This window comes from Vulpes vulpes, chromosome 1, assembly GCF_048418805.1.
Source record: "Vulpes vulpes isolate BD-2025 chromosome 1, VulVul3, whole genome shotgun sequence".
Classification (NCBI taxonomy): domain Eukaryota; kingdom Metazoa; phylum Chordata; class Mammalia; order Carnivora; family Canidae; genus Vulpes; species Vulpes vulpes.
Window position 1 is genome coordinate 18,236,286 of NC_132780.1, and position 21,148 is coordinate 18,257,433.

The window sequence follows — 21,148 nt, forward strand, 5'->3', positions numbered from 1 at the left end:
AAACTTCTATTCTGCTTTTTCAATTGAATTGTAAGCATTTTTTCCTTTTTTCTTTTCCTTTCTTTCTCTCTCACAAAAGGTGGGGGAGGAGCACAAAGAGAGAGAAAGAATATCTCAAACAGGTTTCAGGGTCAGTGCAAAGCCAGACACAGGTCTCGATCTCACCACCCTGAGATCATGACCTGAGCTGAAATCAGTAGTCGGTTGTTCCACCAACTGAGCCACCAGTAACCAAACAGTTACTCAGTTTATAACTAGCCTTCAGTTCAGTGATTGAGGTATGGATTATTTCACAGACCTCTACTTTTTAGATATCGTGGTTGATTCTATTTTTAAAAATTAATTCTTTAACAAATCAAATTTGGCATATGATTTTTTTAAAAGATTTTATTTATTCATGAGAGACATACAGAGAGAGAGAGAGAGAGGCAGAGACATAGGCAGAGGGAAAAGCAAGTTCCGTGCAGGGATCCTGATGTGGGACTTAACCCTGGGGCTCCAGGATCATGCCCTGAGCCGAAGGCAGACGCTCAACCGCTGAGCCACCCAGGCATCCCTGGCATATGATTTTAAGGGCAGTGTTGATCATTGATTTCAAGTTATGTAATGATTTAGAAGCACTTTGAAATGACAAATAGCCACCCTTTCTTTCCATTGCCACAAGAAAGATGCAGGAACAACAAACTTCTATCTGGAGGTCAAAATGCAGATTTCTCCCCTGTGTCTTCAGGTGCCCTCCTCACCTACAAATGTCCCCAAATTCTGCTCCAGTAATGGGGATGTGGGCTAGACTGAAGTTCCTCTACAAAACTCCTATAGCACAGACCCTGTAACCTCTTGGACCAGAGCCAGGGCTCAGCTTTCAGAAGTGTAATTGGGAGCCCTGGTGCTTCACCCTTTCCTCATATTAGAATTACCTGGGACATTTTATTAAAACAACATTGAAACTGGGTTTCACCCCAGATGCAAAGACAGAGTTATTTAGAGATGGTCACAGATGAGGGTAATTTTTAAAACTACCCATGTGATCCCCACAGATACAAAGACTAAGAAACATGTATTTATATATTGCTTCTTAACCTAAAATGTGTGTGCTAGTCACTTGGAGATTTTAATAAAAGTTATAAGCCTCTGCACATAGAAATTATGATTCAGGGGCACCTGTGTGGCTCAATCGGTTGAGAATCTGGCTCTTGATTTCAGCTTACATCATGATCTCAGATTCCTGAACATCAGGGCTCCACACTCAGCAGGGAGTTTGCTTCTTTCCCTCCCTCTGCCACTCTTCCCACCTCCCCACACACTCTCTCTCTCTCTCGCTCTCTCTCTCTCTCATACATAAATAAATCTTTAACCGAAAAAAGAAAGAAATTCTGATTCAGCTGGTCCAGGGTAGGGCCCGTAAATTTATATTTTCTCCTGTTGCAACTCTGAAACATTTTATTTATTTTCAGCTTAAAGTATGATTAACCAGAAAAATTGTATACACAAAAGCTATACAAAAGATTTTTTTCGTATACACAAAAGCTATACAAATGATTTTTACTAAGGGAGTAGACCTAATGAACTTGTACACATCTTCAGATGGTTCTGACACACATATTGTAGTATGTTATTTGTTCCCAGTATAGACTTCCCTGAGAGATTATGTCCTCAGTTGTCCCTTGTTAGCCTGAGAGGGGACTAGAGACAACCATAGTATCTGAACGAGACTATTTGGAAAAAACATTCATTTATTTATGAAATAAATGTCTCTGGAACAAATTGGTGGTTGCCAGAATGGAGTAGAGTGGGAGGATAGCAAAATGGGTGAAGGGAGTAGGAAGTGCAGCCTTCCAGTCACAGAATGAAAAAGTCACGAAGGTGAAAGGTAGAGCATAAGGAATAGAAGCAATGATTTTGTGATAGCGTTGTAAGATGGCAGATAATATTTACACTTAATGCTGAGCATAGGATAACATACAGACTTGTACAGTCACTAGTTGTGCACCTGAAACTAATGTAACATTGTGTGTTGACTATACTACAGTAAAACAGGTAAATGTTTCTAGAGCATCTAGTATGTACTCAGATGTATGGTAGGGTGCATATACTGTGGGGTTTTGTGCTAGGAACTTCACATTTTGTGAGCCAATTGGAAAATACTCTGGGAGTTGGTTATTATGTATCTATATCTTTCCCAAGGGGTTATAGATGCTAGTCCTTGTAATTCCAGGAACAAAGGATTCTCTGTATTTCTTTGCTTACCTTACTGATTTTAAGAATAATCCTGCATGAGAGAGCAACTAAGTGAGAAGAGAAGGATAGAGAAAGGCCTTTCTGTCTAAAAAGAAAAAAAGATAGAAAGGAGAGAATAGCCATTCTTGGGTAGATTATTCACTTGCATTCATTCATGTATTTTGTTTGTTTTCACCACGAAGGACAATCAGTATACTCCCCAGAAATGGAAGGTGGAATGCTGCAAGTTTCTCATGAGGCACACATTTTAACAAGGAAGATAGAAATTGGCTTATCAAATTTAAGTCCTCTCTCTGAGTGCAGGTGTCCAGAAATAGTGGTTATCAGCCCTGGACCAGCAGAACGTATTATTACTCTGAACTCTGCTGTTCTCTCAGTTGTTCCGGAGACAGAGTAGTGGGAGGGAGTGGGAGATGGGTCAGGGTGGTGCCACTGCCTCGTCTTGGAATTTTTCCAGAGGAAACGTGATCTGACAGTTTTCTGTTAAACCGTGCAGACTCAGACAGACTGTCTCTATTATAACCAAACATTGCCACTACAGGTGAAATGATAATTTGCAGTTTTGAAGGAAGGTGGGGTCATAGAAACACAAACCCATATCTCAGGGTCCAGCTGCCTTCCTGTCACACATGTAGTTTTCACACTTGGAACCTTCACACTCAGTCCACCATCCTGGTAGCAAAAAAGCATTGTGTATTTTCTGTTTCTGTGTGAGGGGCACAGTCTGTAAGGGAAGGAGGCAGATCAACAGTCAGCAAGTGATCATGCAAGTAAATGCAATTCTGGGGACAACTCCAGTTTGAAAGCTACACAGGAATGAGGAAAACCCCTGAGGCATGAGCTGAGCAGTAGAAATGTAGCTTTTGACAGTACACCAATCCCTGATGGCTCTCAGTGTAACTTTCTGTACTCCTTACTGGCAGTGTTTGTTGGTATTTAATCCAAGTAATAATGAAATCTGATTTTTAAGATACTCAAGGATTACAGGGTGCCTGCATGGCTCCATCAGTTAAGTGCCTGCCTTCAGCTCAGGTTGTGATCCCAGGGTCCTGGAATCGAGCCCCATGCTGGGCTCCCTGCTCAGCGGGGAGTCTGCTTCTTCCTCTCCCTGCTGCTCCCCCTTGCTTCTGCTCTCTCTCTGTCAACTAAATAAATAAAGTCTTTTTAAAAATAAGATGCTTAAGGATTACAGTCCTTAAATCAATCCTCTTCAGTTTATCTAGACTAACTTTTCAGGATTACTGGAGGGTGCTGGCAATACATCCATGTTTGTAATAATGCGTAAGGTAGATCTCTTGGAATCACATAATCTTATACAAGAACAGTCTCTGAATAACAGTTTCTAAGAATATATATATTTTTTTCTAACTGGGTTATGATGTACGTAAAGAAGATAGTGATTCTATACTGGAACATCTGTTTTCTGATGATTGTGGAGAGCCTGTTGAAGTGAGGAAGTAAAGAGTATTTTAAAATGCTCTGTATTGTGTTTTATAGAGCAGCTGTCAGCCTTAAATGCATTTTGTGACATTTTCTCTGGTTTAAAAATATTTTAGTGTCAAGCCTAAGCTCAACATGCGTTTCTCCACAACTTTCTGCCATGCAGAAGATTTCACACATCTCATTTTATTGTTAATAGTTTCCTTTTACTCAGGTGTGAACATACAAATGATCTGAAAATAGCAAACATTCATTTCTACACAATATTGTATCAAAGATTAAGGTTTCATAGTTAGGGTATCATGACAACTGTTCCATAATGTGACATTACTGTTCACTTACTGTTATATCTGACATTACACTTTGACACTGGCATACAAGTGAAGGAGTCTTGTCTAATAATTGAGTCATTCTGTTTTCATTAAATCCAAGTTGGTCATACGGAAGATTCTTTTTCCTATTATACTCAGTAGTTCACCTAACAACATAATAAGAACCCCAAATCTTTTTTCATAGTTGACACTGAACTGTAGAATATTGCGACAAAAAAAAAAAAAAAAGAAACTTGTAAAAACTAAAATTATTGGGAAAAAAACCTGTCAGCCTAATTAAACTGTCAAGATATAGGAAACAAAACCCAGGTGTTATAATTTTATTAGTATAGCAGAAAGCACCATCTTTGCTACAACCCCAACACTCTGCCCCAAGCAGTTTGTGCATTTTCACATTTGGTTAAACATTCTATGCCTACTTTGTTTTCCTCTGCAAATAAAAACTATGTATGGAGGCACCTGGTGGCTCAGTCTGTTAGGCATATGCCTTTGTCTCAGGTCATGATCCTGGGGTCCTAGGATCGAGCCCTACAGCAGGGAGCCTGCTTCTCCCTGTCCCTCTACCTGCTGCTTTCCCTGCCTATGCTTGTTCTATCTAAATTTAAAAATCTTTAAAAAGGGCACCTGGGTGGCTCAGGTCGAGCATCTGCCTTCTGCTCAGCTTGTGATCCCGGGTTCCTGGGATGGAGTCCCGCTTCGTGCTCCCTGCAGGGAGTCTACTTCTCCTTCTGCCTATGTCTCTGTCTCTCATGAATAAATAAATAAAATCTTTTGAAAAATGAAAATTAAAAAATAAAAATATTTTTAAAAACTCTACATATGAGCCCTTATTAAAGAGTTAAGATTTTAAAAATTAACGCATGTACAGTGATTCATACAAATTGTTATATAAAGGTAGCCCCGGTGGCTCAGCGGTTTAGCGCCACCTTCAGCCCAGGGCATGATCCTGAAGACCTGGGATCGAGTTCCACGTCAGGCTCCCTGCATGGAGCCTGCTTCTCCCTCTGCCTGTGTCTCTGCCTCTCTTCTCTCTCTGTGGGTCTCTCATGAATAAATAAATAAAATCTTTAAAAAAAAAAAAAGAAATTGTTATGTAAAACCTAGTATGATCAAGGATTGAAAGCCTCTAACCAAAAGGACCTTTATTTTCATAATTTTCTTTGAGTAGGAACTAGTAAAAAATGCAAACTCTTGGCTTTCAGCTGACATGCTCCATATAAATCCTGCCTCCTAATTCCATGCAGGATTCTCTGGCGACAAAGGTGAATAGCAGTCATCTGGAAACCAATAGAATGGCCTCCAGACACTTGACAATAAGAGTAACATTTCTATTATGGGGTATTGTTGAAAACCTGAAGAATTTCTCTCTTCTTTACCATTATACCTTCCTTTCTTTTCACTGGGAACAGGTAAAGTCCATAGATCTGATTCTCAAACACCTGACCATAGCCAGCTCCTTCCTTAATAGTCTTTCTAAAGGAGTCATCCAGACAATGGTAGGTTTGGGGCTGAAAGACATTCTTAATGATTTTGGATACAAACTTGTGTTCTAAGTTGACAAAGTGGGCAGGGGTGTGTCTGTTGGCACCACTTGCCTCTTGAATGTTTTTCAGGAGATCATGATCAGTCCCTGGAAAGGCAAAAGAAACAGGGGTCCAACACATTCATGGATATTAGGTTTTCCCCAGATCCTCCCAGGAGACCACAGTTACCCAGAACATCCTTGTCCTGCTGAACACTTTTATGTCATTGAACACTCTCACCTCCATCTTCTAGGTGTGCAGTGCTCTTGTCAATAACCCCAATAGTTGATGGTGGGCATCTCTGCACTATTTGCTTTAAGTTTCCCAACTGTCTGCCCCTTTCTTCTCATGAGTCGTGACTTCAGTCTATCTGGGCTCTGCTGGGGCAGAATAAGGAATGCAAGTCCCTTAATATAATGACAGAGATGTAAATTCTATTTTTTTTACAATGTTCAGATGTTTATACATTCATCTTCCATCAAGTCATAACCTCTGTTATTCAACACATTACAGGCAAGTAGTAACCAAGACAGACTGAGCTTTGTTCCAATAAAGTAAATTGTAATAGCAATTGTAAGGAAAATGCTATGTATTTATTGTAGACTTGTATAATTCAAATTTATTAATGTTTACAGTGGAAAAGTTTCAGAGTCTATGTGTTAATGAAATGTTAGATGCTAAAACAATCTGCAGGTTATAGAGAAATATTTGAGTGTGTAACTTTCAATACAACAAATGAAGATCTTCCAGATGTTAAGTCAGATGCGAGTTTAGGACAAATTTATCAATAAGGAGGCACATATGGCCATAAAAGAAGCTGAAGAAACCAATGGATGTACAAAATAATGAAGTAGGTTGGGGTGCAGCTGGATGGCAAACTCAGTTTGGGGGAGCAGAGAAATGGTGGGTCAATGACAACCTTTGGACAATCCATCCTAAAGAGATGGTATTCACTCGAAATAGCAAGTTATGGAAGAACCTTAGTATATTTAAATTATACTCATGTGAAAATGGGCATATATGAACCTGAAGTGTGTTAAAGAAGGGCAAAAAAAGATGTACTTGCTAATTTTTTTTTTTTAAAGAGTCATCTTTTTTTTTTTAATTTTTTTATTTATTTATGATAGAGAGAGAGAGAGAGAGAGGCAGAGACACAGGCAGAGGGAGAAGCAGGCTCCATGCACCGGGAGCCCGACGTGGGACTCGATCCAGGGTCTCCAGGATCGCGCCCTGGGCCAAAGGCAAGCGCCAAACCGCTGCGCCACCCAGGGATCCCCTGTACTTGCTAATTTTTAAAGATAACCAGTGAATATGAAAAGTGTATACATGGTCTTGGGTCAAAAGGCATAATTCAGAGATCTATAAATGGTAATTTTTTCTTAGTGATTATATCAATTGACTATATTGGTATTACGACTCTTAGGGGTTCACTCTTGAAAGTCAAAAAGTTTACAATGAAGTTGTCATTAAATCTGGAGTAGGTTATACAAAAAACTTCCTCTCTTTAAATGACTATTAATATTTTATTTATTTGACAGAGCACAAGCCAGGGGGAGTAGCAGGCAGAGGGAGGGAGAGAAGCAGGCTCTCTGCTGAGCAAGGAGCCTGATGCAGGGCTCAATCCCTGGACCTTGAGATCGTGACCTGAGCCAGAGGCAGACACTTAACTGACTGAGCCACCCAGGCATCCTGAAAGGAAGTTTTTGCTTGTTTATGGGGAGTTTATGACTTTTGGATTCCTATAGGAGCATAATGGATATTCCTCCACTCTTAAGGAATATTTTAATATGGCTCTTTCTAATAACATCATAAGCCAGATTCAAAATATTAAATATTCGGGCAGCCCCGTAAGCCCAGCGGTTTAGCGCCTGCCTTCCGCCCAGGGCGTGATCCTGGGGACCCGGGATCGAGTCTCACATCAGGCTCCCTGCGTGGAGCCTGCTTCTTCCTCTGTCTGTGTCTCTGCCTCTCTCTCTGTCTCTCTCATGAATAAATAAATAAAATCTTTAAAATATATATTAAACATTCAAAATAACAGACCTTGACCTACTAATATTAACATGTCTTTTTAAGACTTTGTTTATTTAGAGAAAGAGAGAACACAAGTGAGTAGGGGGAGGGGCAGAGGGAGAAAACCTCAAGGCAGCTCAGCACTGAGCATAAAGCCCAATGCAAAGCTCGATCTCACAACCCTGAGGTCATGAGCTGAGCCAAAATCAAAAGTCAGACACTTAACCAACTGAGCCATCCAGGCGCCCCTGATATGTTTACATAAATACATACATATGATATGTTTACATAGGTACACAACTATATATATGTATATGTATATATATATATATGTGATCTTTATTTATAAAATCATATATAGAGCATCTATATCTATAAAATGTTATATATAGGATCTATATATGACCCTCTGCCATAATGAGGTTGGAGACTTTGGAGCTGAGAATACTTAGAAAAATATTTTTCTCAGTTGCTAATTACCAATACAAGTTTTTTTTTTTTTTTAAGATTTTATTTATTTATTCATAGAGAGAGAGAGAGGCAGAGACACAGGCAGAGGGAGAAGCAGGCATCATACAGAAAGCCTGATGTGGGACTCGATCCAGGGTCTCCAGGATCACGCCCTGGGCTGCAGGCGGCGCTAAACCGCTGAGCCACCGGGGCTGCCCGCAATACAAGTTTCTATTATGAGGTCATACACCTGCAAGCAGACTGTTAAGTGTGTTCAAAAGAGTGTTTCTCTTCTAACATCCCTGGAGAAAAAAAATGCTGCCATATGGAGGAAAGCATACCATGCTAAAGTCTGACACGGGCATGAAGCTTGCATGTTTCATTGGATTCTATGTTTCTCTGAGAAATTCCTCTAGTGGAACTACAGTTCCTTCCAAATCTTCAGACCACTGAGTTGTGCCATAATTCATAAGCAGAGAAAAGAAATCAGACAAATGACTTGGTAGACCAGTGATAACAATTAAGATGAAATGACAATTTCTGTTTTGCTAATTTGTGCAACTAATGAAAATCAGTTTGCAAAGTTAATAAGGACATTTGGTGGTAAAATATAATTAACAATATTGATCCCAGGATTAATAGCATTTCTAAACAGAACAATATCTATGAAGACTGGGATTGTTATAAAAGAGCCTCTCACCAAAAAAAAGTTTCGGGAAAAGAAGGTTTAATAAACAGATTCTGTCAATTAAAAGAATATCAAAAAATGATAATAATAATAATAAATAAAAGAATATCGGTGAAGTCATTTCTACTTGAAGAGCACTGAATGGTTACCTTGGTTCTGGATTTTTTTGGTAACAGGCATTAATTTCCTTGTTATGGAACAAATATTAAAACTTACTTGATCCTTTCAGATTTCAAATGAACAAATCCACATTTGACTGTTGTCACCTTCCCAAAGCCACCACAATTGCCAAGGCATGGATTAGACCTATAATGAGAACAACTTATATTCTATATATTCACAAAGGGACCACATCTAACCCTTACAGGTACAAACACAAACTGGAATTAACACTCAGACATTCAAATACACAATCACATATACTCACACACTTAGTCCCACATTCTGCCCACGCAGAAACACCTACCACATACGACTCCCTTGCAACATACAGACTCATCATGAAACACATGATAACAGAAGTTCACACAGTCACACTTGGATTCATAAAATCTCAGCGAGTCACAAGAGTCACTGTATCTTCATGAAGTGTTTTTATATGGAAAAAAAAAAGGATTAATTACAGTCCTCTGGGTATCTAAAAACAAAAGCTCTTTCCACTTTTTATACTCCTTTCAACACAGCAAAACTCCACAAGAACCATATTCATAATATGTGTCACTGAAAGAGTAAGGAGCACTGCCACCTTTGGTCGAGGTGCTTGGCATGAATACAGGTAGTGACACAGTTGGATAAGAAATAGGGCACAGGGATAAATGGAGCTGCAGAGAGTCCGAGGGCTTGGAGTAACAGAGCCACAGGGGAAGAGAGAACAGAACCTATGTTAGTTTCCTAGGGTTTCTGTAACAAATTACCACAACTATGTAGCTTAACCAACCAAAAAATTAGTGTCTCACTGTTCTGGAGGTTCTTAGATGTCTGAAGTCAAGCTGTTAGTAGGGCCATACTTTATCTCAAGAATGGAGTCTTCCCTCTTTCTAACTTCTGGAAACTGTCAGCTATGCTTGGCCTTCCTCACCTAGTAGATGCATCACTCAGCCTCTGCCTTCATCATCACACACTGTTCTGTGTGTGTCTAAACTTCCCTCATCTCATTAAAATAGCAGTCATTGAATTCAGGTTTACCCAAATCCAGTATGAGCTCATATCAACCTAATTACATCTGCGAATCCCCAGTAAGGTTACAATTACAGTACTGTGAATTAGGACTTGACCATATTTATTTGAGGCACACTGTGTAACCCACAGCAGGGCTAAAGGGCACTAGGCAGTTTAAGCGTCCCTAAGGGATTAAAGTACATTACAGGTTTTAAGGTTGACGGTGGATTTATGCAGAGACATTAAAGATATGAGCCTATGTGTGTTGAGGGAATGAGGGTGATGGAAATCATAGGAAGGAAGGGGATAATGGATGAGGAATTAGTTGGCAAAAGGCAGTTCAAAGGCAAGGTTTCATCAAAGGCATGCAAACCTTATTGCCTATGAAGGATTAAAGAACATAGGGGTGGGGATCCCTGGGTGGCGCAGCAGTTTGGCGCCTGCCTTTGGCCCAGGGCGCGATCCTGGAGACCCGGGATCGAGTCCCATATCGGGCTCCCGGCGCATGGAGCCTGCTTCTCCCTCTGCCTGTGTCTCTGCCTCTTTCTCTCTCTCTGTGACTATCATAAATAAATGATAATAAAAAAAAAAATTTAAAGAACATAGGGGTAAAAGAGGGATAGTTGCTTGTGAGTACAGTCCTGGGGGTATTCAGTGCTCTAACTAGGAATGAATAGTGGGAAGAAAAGATGGGAGCATAGGTAGTTAATGAAGTTGGAGGGGGATCACTGGAGCTGGGAAAACAGTGAGCATCAATAGGCTTAAGGGCTGATGAGAAAGTATCAGGGAGTGTAGGGTGGGGGGTAATGCATGCAAGGTCATCAGGAAACTAAGGACTCCTGATAAATGGTGGTTCTGACATTGAGGACAGTGGACATAAAAGACACAATAAATGGGCTGAAGTCATTAGAATGGGGTGGGGAAGTTAAATGACAATGGAGGAGGTGCAGATAATGGAGAATGGACGTTTTGTGGGCAGTGGAAGCAAGGTTGGACTAAGGATTGTAGAATCAGGCAAAAAGGCTTGATAGTTTATATAGGTCTAAAGTGGAGAAGATGAACATAGAAGAGCATGAGGAATTGTAGAAGGATCATTTGGAGAGAGAGTGTTAGGGTGTTAGAGAGTGTCATGGATATTTACAGCCATAGGGGTGGAAAGATTGAGGTCACAATGGGGGACAAAAATGGAGGGAGGGGAGCAATACATCTGGGAGTGATGAAGTTGCAGGGATTCAGTTGGAGGTCATTCATTCTTCTACTCATTGATTCCCTGATTTGCCTTTGATTCACAATTGTCAGCAGTTTCTAATTTCAGCCCATGAGATAATAACCGTACTTATATAATATACCCAGTAAGCTTTTCTCTTTTTTTTCTTTTTTCATTTTTTTTTTAAAGATTGTATTTATTCATGAGAGACAGGAAGAGAGAGGCAGAGGCAGAGACATAGGCACAGGAAGAAGCAGGCTTCCCATAGGGAGCCTGATGCAGGACTCGATCCCAGGACCCCAGGATCACGACCTTAGCCAAAGGCAGATGCTCAACCACTGAGCCACCCAGGTGCCCCACCTAGTAAGCTTTTCAGTGGAATATACAGTAAAAGACCACAGGTAAAATTTTGAGTCCACAATGAAAGTCAATATTTTCTCTTTTCTTTGGGGATACCACGTACAAGGTGTGACCATTGAGGGGTCACGTGGCAACCATAAAAGGAGATGGATTCTATCAAAAATCTGAATGGTCCTGGAAGTAGATTCCCCACCATAAGCTGCAGAGAAAGCCCAATACCTCATGAAACCTTGATTTTGACCTTGTAGGATCCTAAAAAGAAAACCCAGTCAAGCCCACTGAAATTCAAACATAAAATTCAGAGTATTCTTTTTTAACTCCTAAATGTGTGGAAAGTGGTTATAGTAGAGATAACAACAACTAACATAGGGCATGACTTTAATTGTAAAATAAAAATTGTACAGTTTAAACATTTAAAATATTTAAATAATAAAAATCTCCATTAATTGCCTGCATTCAGTAATAGTTTGATCTTCAGACATAACAGCTCATCAGTTTGATGTGTATCCTCTTGTGCAATCAGAGCAAATAGGAAGTTTCACTTGAAATTGTGTACTTGGTTTGCACTTGGTTCAGTGTTTACATAATTTACATAATAAATTGGCCCTTCAGATTTTCCTCAGAGCCTCTAATCCCCCCTTCCTTTCTCTCCCCCAGTCTGTTCTCTATAGATGTGCCATCACATCCAACATTATTTTTAAGATTGCTGATAATGAAGAAGAGACAGAAATTCTACTCCCAGGGAGGCAAAACCAGCATTCACATCCTCCTGGAAAAAAATGAACATGTAATATCCAATCCCTAGAACTTTAGACAGATTAACTCACATAATATATGTATGATTCCCCATACTGTGTCCAGGACCCAGTGCATACTCATATATACCTAGAGCATGTAGTAGATACTCAATAAGCATTCCTTTATGAATGAGTACATACTATTTACCCCTTGCTCTCACCACTGACTTACCTAGTCCTTTCTGAACTTGCAGGGGATGGACAGAATGTGGTCTTTCTGGAAGCTGTTAATAGTCTTCATTGGCAACAGAAGACGTACTTGTGTTGAGATAGAATGGTTTGGTTTTCAGGTGTGCTCTTCTGTGCTCTCTAGCTCAGGGCAACTGGAATTGAAGTCTGGGGACAGCAACCTCAATGGTTGTTAAAAGTACACATTAATGGGCTTCATGCATTCATTCACTCAGATACGTGACTGTGGGTGCTTAGAGTCTGTTTTTAATGGAAACCTTAAAATGGTTTGTATATACGTGAAATTTTGACAAGGAATGTTTAGAAAAGTTAGTCTTGGGTTTGGCTTCACATTGGGATCCCCTGTGTAGTTTTTAGAACTACCAGTTCCAGTGTCCCAACTCCAAAGATTCTTGTATTGGTCGTTGATAGGCCTAGTATTAATTAGGTCTTAATGAAGAAGCCCAACTCATTCCACTGTGACACCAGTGTAGACACTGAAGCTTTCAAGTACATATCTTATCCTTCTTTTTTTCTTTTTGTTTTTTAAGATTTATTCATTTATGTTAGGGTGGGAGGGCAGAGAGAGTTGTAAGCAGACTCTATAATGAGTGTGGAGTCCAACGGGGAAATTGATCCCAGACCCTAAGATCAAAACCTGAGCTGAAACCAAGGGTTGGATGCCCAACTGTTTGGCACCATCCAGGCATCCCCTCAAGTACATTTCTGAGGATGGAGCATAGGGTCTAGTCACTGGGAAGGACTGCTCTGCATAATATTTGGTAGGGGAGAGTCCGTGTACACCACATTCCTGATTTTATACCAGACTGTGTGCGTCTCCAGGAGAAGTACACTTCAAAATAAGACATAAGTTAATTACATTGGGGTCTCCACTTAGAAACTCCCAATGTGTATAGATTTTTCACATGTTTCCACAAGCAATGGAATAGCAATCAGATGGCATACACCCTCACTGGCCAAGGGGAGGCTTTTGGATTTCACTGTGAATGCCATAGAAGAAACTGAAACAATGCAACTGGGTGGATCGGAGGTTGAGCGTCTGCCTTTGGCTCAGGTTGTGATCCCGGGGTCCTGGGGTCCTCCTCCCCCCCACAGGGAGCCTCCTTCTCCCTCTCCCTATGTCTCTGTCTTTCTGTCTCTCATGAATAAATAAATCTTAAAAAAAAAAAAAACTGGAACAAAGGTAAGTCCTTATAGGATGGAGGAGCATGTGAAGAGTGAGACAGGAGAGGTACCTAGGCTTCCAGAATCATTCCATTCGAGAAGAGCTTCCCAAACCACAAATTAAGGTCATGTTTTCTCCATTAACCATTGGCCCTCACTTGTGTCATCTGCTTCATGGACTGCCACTTACCTGGGTGTGTGGCTATTGTCTCCTTTCTCTTCATGTGCCAGGGCTCTTTAGTTTTCCAAAGAACTACCAGATGCAGTCTACATACAGTCTAGAGACAGCAAAGCCCTGTTTATAAGAAAAAGAAACGACTCAATGGAGAATGTAAAATTTCAAATCCAGCACCATACTTGGTAGAGAAGAGAGCACATTACAGAAGGATATAGAAAATTATTCCTTCAAACGCTATTTTCTGATGGCCTCTTTAGAATACTTAGGAAGCATTTTCAATGTTCAGCTCCCTAATTCCACTTCCAAGTACTACTGAATCAAAAATGAGGAATAGATATCTGATTTTAAGATGTAAAAATATTCTGTGCCATTTAGTTTCTAGAATTACCACAAACGTAGAGTGAAAGTTGCAGATAACATCAGGGAAGGGGAAGGTTAAAGCCAAGATAAAATATCATAAATCCTTCCTTATACCAACAAACACCTGATGATTTCCTGAATGATGTCATTTGTGCTGAGTTACACTATAGACTTTTAAGACATGTCAACATGTGTAATTATGTCCTTGTTTCCTTTTGCTAAAAATAAAGAACATATCTGTGACATTGTGCAGAATAAAATGGAAACTTACAGGTCTAGGGCTAATTTATAATCTTTATTTGCAAAGGCCAGGTTCTCCAGTAAACAAAGGTCATACCCTTCATTTTCTGGGGGAATCTGGCAGAGAGACTCTGAACAAAGTGAAAAAAGTTAACATCAGCTCTAATGAGAAAAATTGCAATTATTGGTCTGAAGCACATCGGACTCATCATTGTTGCTATTACTTTTTTATTTTTATTTATTTTTTTAAAAGATTTTATTTATTTATTCATAGAGACAGAGAGAGAGAGGCAGAGACACAGGCAGAGGGAGAAGCAGGCTCCATGCAGAGAGCCCGACGGGGACTCGATCCAGGGTCTCCAGGATCACGCCCTGGGCTGCGGGCGGCGCTAAACGGCTGCGCCACCAGGGCTACCCCTATTACTTTTTTTAAAAAGCAAATCATATGATTGCAATTGTGAGACTATAGAAGTTATGAAATTTCACAGATTGCTCCCATGTCCTGTAATTTTTAATGTATTCCAAGTAGTTAGTCTTTCTCTGAAGCATTCTAGTCAGCAAGGCTCTTTTTCAGAACATTGACTTATTCTGGGCCTTAAGCCATCTAGTTTGTTCATGTTCATCTAGTTTCTATAGACTCAGGCCACATCCAGAAAGAACCTAAATATTATATATTCTCCTTCTTCACTTGGGTCCTGAAACCCGACCCATCTCCAGTGAGAATCATGTGTATCAACACATCCCCAGGTTGATCTATCACAGAGGGACTGTTTTCAAAAGTTGCAGGTTATGAATTCATGGTAGGAATTCTTCATGCTGCGTAGAAAGCCTAGTTGGAGAGAATAAACAGCCCCAGGGATAGAAAGAGGAGTATCTTAAAGGGCTGACATTGACTGTCATTAAAACGATAAACAGTAGTCCAAAACATTTGCTAGGCAGGACCACCAGAGGTAGAGAAGTAAATGTGTGCAAATTCTAAATACATGGCATTTGGATAAGAAATGAGGACACAGCCCTGAGCCAAGTCAAGATTTATCTGAGAAGCAGCCATTTCGTCCTCTCTTTCTGCTTTGATTGTTTTCTTGGGTGATATTATGTAGAGAGGGATCCCTGGGTGGTGCAGCGGTTTGGCGCCTGCCTTTGGCCCAGGGCGCGATCCTGGAGACCCGGGATCGAATCCCACATCGGGCTCCCGGTGCATGGAGCCTGCTTCTCCCTCTGCCTGTGTCTCTGCCTCTCTCTCTCTCTCTCTCTGTGACTATCATAAATAAATAAAAATTAAAAAAAAAAAAGATATTATGTAGAGAAATCACACCTGTAAGCCCTTAGTGGCCTCAGTATGGCCTCTTCACCTGCGATCATCAGCATAGTGGCAGAAGGATCTTGAAATATATAAAAGACCACATTCTCTCTTAATTTTTCATAGAGAAGATCCAGAAAAAATAGAGCTCCTACATGGACACTTGCATGTGAGGTTTCTTCTTGGTTTCAAATGTCCTCCCCTCCCACAGACAGCCACAAATCCTGCCACACCATGAGGAACTTTGGCTGCACTGACCTGCCCCAGACCGAACAGTCTTGATAGCTTCTCTTCAACTGAAACCTGGTCTCAGCCTTCACAAATAAATCTTTTAATCCTTGTGCTTCACTCCCGCCTACCTGAGCACATATTTAAAGCAGCACTGATGCTATTACCCTTACCCATAGACAGACTCTGACAGAGGACCCGGTGATAGTGGTTCTTAAAACTCACCCTGAGATCCTTACTGTAACCCCAGGCTGAGAAGCAATGATGTGCTTTCAAATTTTAATGTGCATAGAAATCATCTTTGTGTTCCAGGTCCCATTGAAGAAATGGTGTTTCTGCAGGCTTGAAATGGAGCCTGAGAACTAGCATCTTTCACAAGTTCTTTGTTAGTGCTGATGCTGCTCCTGGAGACCCACATTTAGTGGCGCTAACTAGAGAATACAGGCACAACACACCTGAGCCCCCCACACCCACCATCTTATGTCAACCCTGGTTAGTGCCCAGAAAAGAGTTTACTTTTCTTTGTTGTAGTTTACTGTGGGTTCCTAGCAAAGATCATTATCACCATCCTGAAGGGCCACATGCTTTCACAGCATTTTAAAGTTTGCAGAAAGAAGGCTGGTGAATGCACTAATGTCTAAGCAAGTCTCTATTTGGAAACAATGTGTATACATTGATTACTGCAACATTTCTTGAACACTAATTTTGTGTTTCCAGGGAAGTTATGGTGCACCCTGTTGGCAACTTCACATATATAATGCGATTTCATCCCTGTAATACCCTGTGAGTTGGGCACTGTGTCCTATAATAACCCAAGATATTGGTACTGGGCCCCACCTATGTGCTTCATCTTGTTTTCCTGTTTTTAAAAAAAACTGTATAAGAGTTAAATATCCATGAACAGAAAAATACAGAAAGGAAGAATAGATTAGTAGTTCTGAGAGTTTTCATTGTTGTGTTTACATTTTTTTAACTAGATAAATATCTGAGTTTATAAGTAAAAGCCAGTTTTCCTGTACTTTGTACATGCTCATTAGCAATATATGATCATTTTAATTCCTCCATATTGGTGTTACTAATTTTTTTCCCTTAAATTCAGTCATTCTAGCAAATAGGAAGTATCCTCTCCCTGTAGTTCCCTGCTTTTTAGGAGTGGTTAAAGAAAATTTATTTATTTATTTATTTATTTATTTATTTATTTACTTTATGATATAAATTATATATCATAGAATATATTATGTATCATAAATATATAATATATATAATATAGTATCTATCTATATAAAATTTAGCCTTTAGTCCATTTGGGACACGTATGTGACCCTGAAGGATGTTATGCTAAGTGGAATAAGACACACAAAATGGCAAATATTGCATTATCTCAGTTATGTCCGGAATCTAGTGAAGTTGAACTCCTACAAGCAAAGTAGAATTGTGATTGCCAGGAGGTTGAGAATGAAATAGGAGATGTTGGTCAAGTGGTACAAAATTTCTTTCCTGCAGAATGAATAAATTCTGGAGATCCAAAGTACAGCATGGTGACTACAGATAATTATATATTATTATACTTAATATTTGCTGAAGAAGTGGAGGATTTAGTGATAAAAACAAAAATGAAGATGCTAAAATATTTAGTCCTTTGCTCCCATTTATCTGCTTCTGGGTTTTGGAAATTGTGAGCTCTAGCCCTGGAGAGATGAAAGGACCAGCCACTCAGAATGGGATCTCAAAAGAAAAAAAAGGGATCTCCAATCTGTCCTGGGAAGGAAGGAAATCCCAGAGCCAGGCCAGACCTGGACACCACCTCAGAAGAGGGTGGATCTGGTTTGAGCTGGCTGTAGGCTGATCTCCATGACTCTGGGGGTAATTCCAGCTCTGTCATTCCTAAGCCCATCCAAAGAAATTCAACACCCAGAGTTCATCTTAATTTATCTAGTCTTTTTACTGTTTATTTCATAAAATAAAATAGAAAGCAACTTAATATAAGCACTTAGAATATCCTGGGACAATTATATTAGAAAACGTTATTCTTAACACAGATGTAAAATAAATGCTACTAATGCTAATAAAAACTCTGGTTAAAAAAAATAAATAAATAAACTCTGGTCAGTGGAATGAACCATCAGGGATGATACCAGAACTCACGCCACAACACAGGCAAGAGACTGGCCCAACTGAAGCAAAGGACCACCTCTTCTTTATGTTGACTCCACAATCCTGAATTCAACAATGTACCATTTGCCCTAGCCTAAAAATTCCTGCAAGGTAAGGATCATGACTCTTCATCCGCTTTTCTAATGACCAGATGCCATGGAAACCATCAGTTTCTGTTTCTTTACATTTCTACAACTGCCTAATGATCTTTACCATACCACAAGGAAAGTCCCCTGTATACCACCTCTCCTCACATTGACTCCACAATCCTGAATTCACAGCATACCCATTTCCTAGTCTAAAAGTTCTTGGTACGGATCATGCTTCTGTTTTTCTAATGACCAGATGCCACAGAAACAATCACTTTCTATGTGTTTGCATCTCCACACTTACTCAGTGTTCTTTAACCAAAGAAGGGACTCCCACCTGGGTACCACAGAGAAGATTCCATCTATGGAGGGAGAAGACGACCCTGGATGACTCACTCCTTTTTCTCTGAAATGGAAGCAAATTCAGATTCTGGTGCCGGCCTAATGCTCTATACAGGACATCCCCAAATATTACAGAGAGTCCCTGGTGTTGGAGAGAATATCCCCGGTGAGACTGACTTAATGCCCTTTGTAGGGATCCAGAGAACAGAAACCTTAGGCTGAGTCTGTGCCACCTGGTAGAGCACAGACCTGTCTTGATGGAGCAGTATCCTCTGATGCACGTGTAATGTATCCTGTCTCTAAGCAGGGCTCTCAGAAGTAAGAAACCTTTACTTCAGTTAACTCAGGTAATAGCTAGCTATAGTCCTGGTCATGATTTTTGATATTTTGTGAGGTCTTAACCCTGCATTGTTAAAGGATCTTCCCTCCTGAAATTGCATTAAGGCAGGACCTACTGTGGCACATAGGCTTGTTGCCACATAGACATTCTGCTTGTTGCCATGTAGACATTCTGCTCTGACCATCAGGAGTGCCATTTCTTAAAGGAACATCAAACTTGTTAACCATTTTTGTGGAACTGTCTTCATAACCCCATGCCCAGATAAATGTTTGGCTAATGTAATATCTCATATTGAAAGATACACATTCAAAGATATTTTGAGTATCTCTACATTCTTTCAGGAGACAGTTTCATTCCTTTTTTTTTTTTTTTTTCTTTTTTATGACAGTTTCATTCTTGATTGAACTGACCTTATGTACTGGGACCATTAACACAAGATAACTATGTGCATAATTATATAATAATTATAAATGGATTCATACTATGGCTATAATTTATCTTCATTACTAGAGTGGATGATCTTATTGAACATTTCACCTACAATGTGACTAGCTTATAATTGTATGTAACACTGTAAGGCATGAATGTATAGATTGATATGGAAAAAAAACGACTGCATTCCTCTCATAAGATGAGGTTTTGTAATTCTTCCAGGATACACAGACGGAACTGAATACAATGGTCATCACTCAGCAGAATAAAGTGTATGGCTGTTGGGAAACATTCATTGATTAAGACAGAGTTGTTCATTTCCCCCCACGTGGTCTAATAAAAGGTGAGAAATTACAATGATGGCAGAGAGGGCATGAAAAGTTACAAAGGTGCTCTTGAGGACAAGAAGGTTTATTATTTTGTTCTCTCAGGGAAGGATCTAGGTGAGATACTGTTCCTATGAAGGTGTTGGCACCTAGACTTGTGCACTCACCAAATAACAACCATGAGTCCTAAAAACAAAACATTGGAGGTACATCTGTATGCTGCATAGACTAAGTCTATGTGTTCCTCATGAGATATAGCAGAACATTATCCAAAGCCTATAATGTTTGCTATGTGGTTTTTTTTTTGTTGTTGTTGTTCTTCTTGTAACACAAATACGTAGGAACTCTGATATTGACCAGCTCATGTAGAATCTAGCATAGGACATAGAAGGGGCCCATAGAATGTGGAACTCTAACATAATCCCACCTGGAGATCTGGGACTGATGGTGGCCTGGAAGACACTCAAGGGGGCCAGAGTTGCCAATGGAGACACCTCTGAGCATTGTGAAACTAGAAAATAACATCTGCATCCAAAATAATGGACTAAACATTTCAAATCAAAAGCTGCCAAGATGTTAGGGGTTGCACTAGAAGAAATGACCAACAAGTGGGAATATTCAGATGACTGAGAAAAAACTCTCAAACTCTCCTTGGTTCCACTGGGGTAAAGGAAAATGATGATGTAAGAGGTAGAAGTCCTGCAGGTTTCCAGGGAAAATCTGGACCAGAAGTCAGAAGATTATTCCCACTGTCAAATACTCCATTGCCATTTTCCAGGGTTCAAGATTTAGGTTCAGAAAGAGAAATCAGGGACACCTTGGTGGCTCAGTGATTGAGCATCTGCCATTGGGTCAGGGCATGGTCCCAGAGTCCCAGTATCGAGTCCTACATCGGGCTCTGCACAGGGATCCTGCTTCTCCCTCTGCCTATGTCTCTGCCTTTCTCTGTGCCTCTCATGAATGAATAAATAAATGTATACAACTCTAAGAAAAAAAAAGAAGAGAAATCAGCATGGAAACATGAGTTCTAGGCTACTGTTTCCATGAAAAATGAAATATAAAATATTAACCAAAGTGTGAAGTCATTCTATAGTATTTATAATGTATGGTCCTCTGTGTAACTATTGCTTTATTCAAATGATTTAATGTACATAATTTTATACTTTTGGACTGGTATCATTACTTTTTTTTTTAACTGTTGTTAGATAATAGAATACTTGGACTGCCGCTGGTTTTAGCACAAAACTCCTAACACTTTTGTAAATTCCTAAATGATAACAGCACTAAGAGCATCTCTTGTCCAATGCAAGTGACTCAGAGTGCATTCCTGGGTGGAAACTGGCCACCAGAAAGACCAAGTTATGATCAGAAGCTTGGAATGATGAGCTTCATCTCCCCACCCTCCTTACTCCAGAGAAGGGTGAAGGGCTGCAAATGGAATTAATGACTGGTCTTGGCTACATGAAGAAGGTTCCATTAAATCCCAATAGCATGGAGTTTGAAGTGCTCCCAGGCTGGTGAACATATCCACACAGGGTGGGTGATTCACACTAATTCCACAGAGCACAAAAGCTTTTGAGATACTCCCAGAAATCATGCTGTG

General features: G+C 40.0%; 1 protein-coding gene across 3 annotated transcripts in view; it reads left to right on the forward strand.

The window, feature by feature from the left end:
- The window catches only part of LOC112912693 (uncharacterized), a 137,812-nt gene that overhangs the window by 63,571 nt on the left and 53,093 nt on the right, over positions 1–21,148 (forward strand). The window contains exon 3 of one of the 3 annotated variants that reach the window (XM_072757399.1): positions 19,442–19,562. The exons of the other annotated variants lie outside the window; for them this stretch is intronic. The gene's annotated coding sequence lies outside the window, so the exon portion shown is untranslated. The remainder of the gene's footprint in view (positions 1–19,441; positions 19,563–21,148) is intronic. 3 annotated transcript variants of the gene reach the window in all.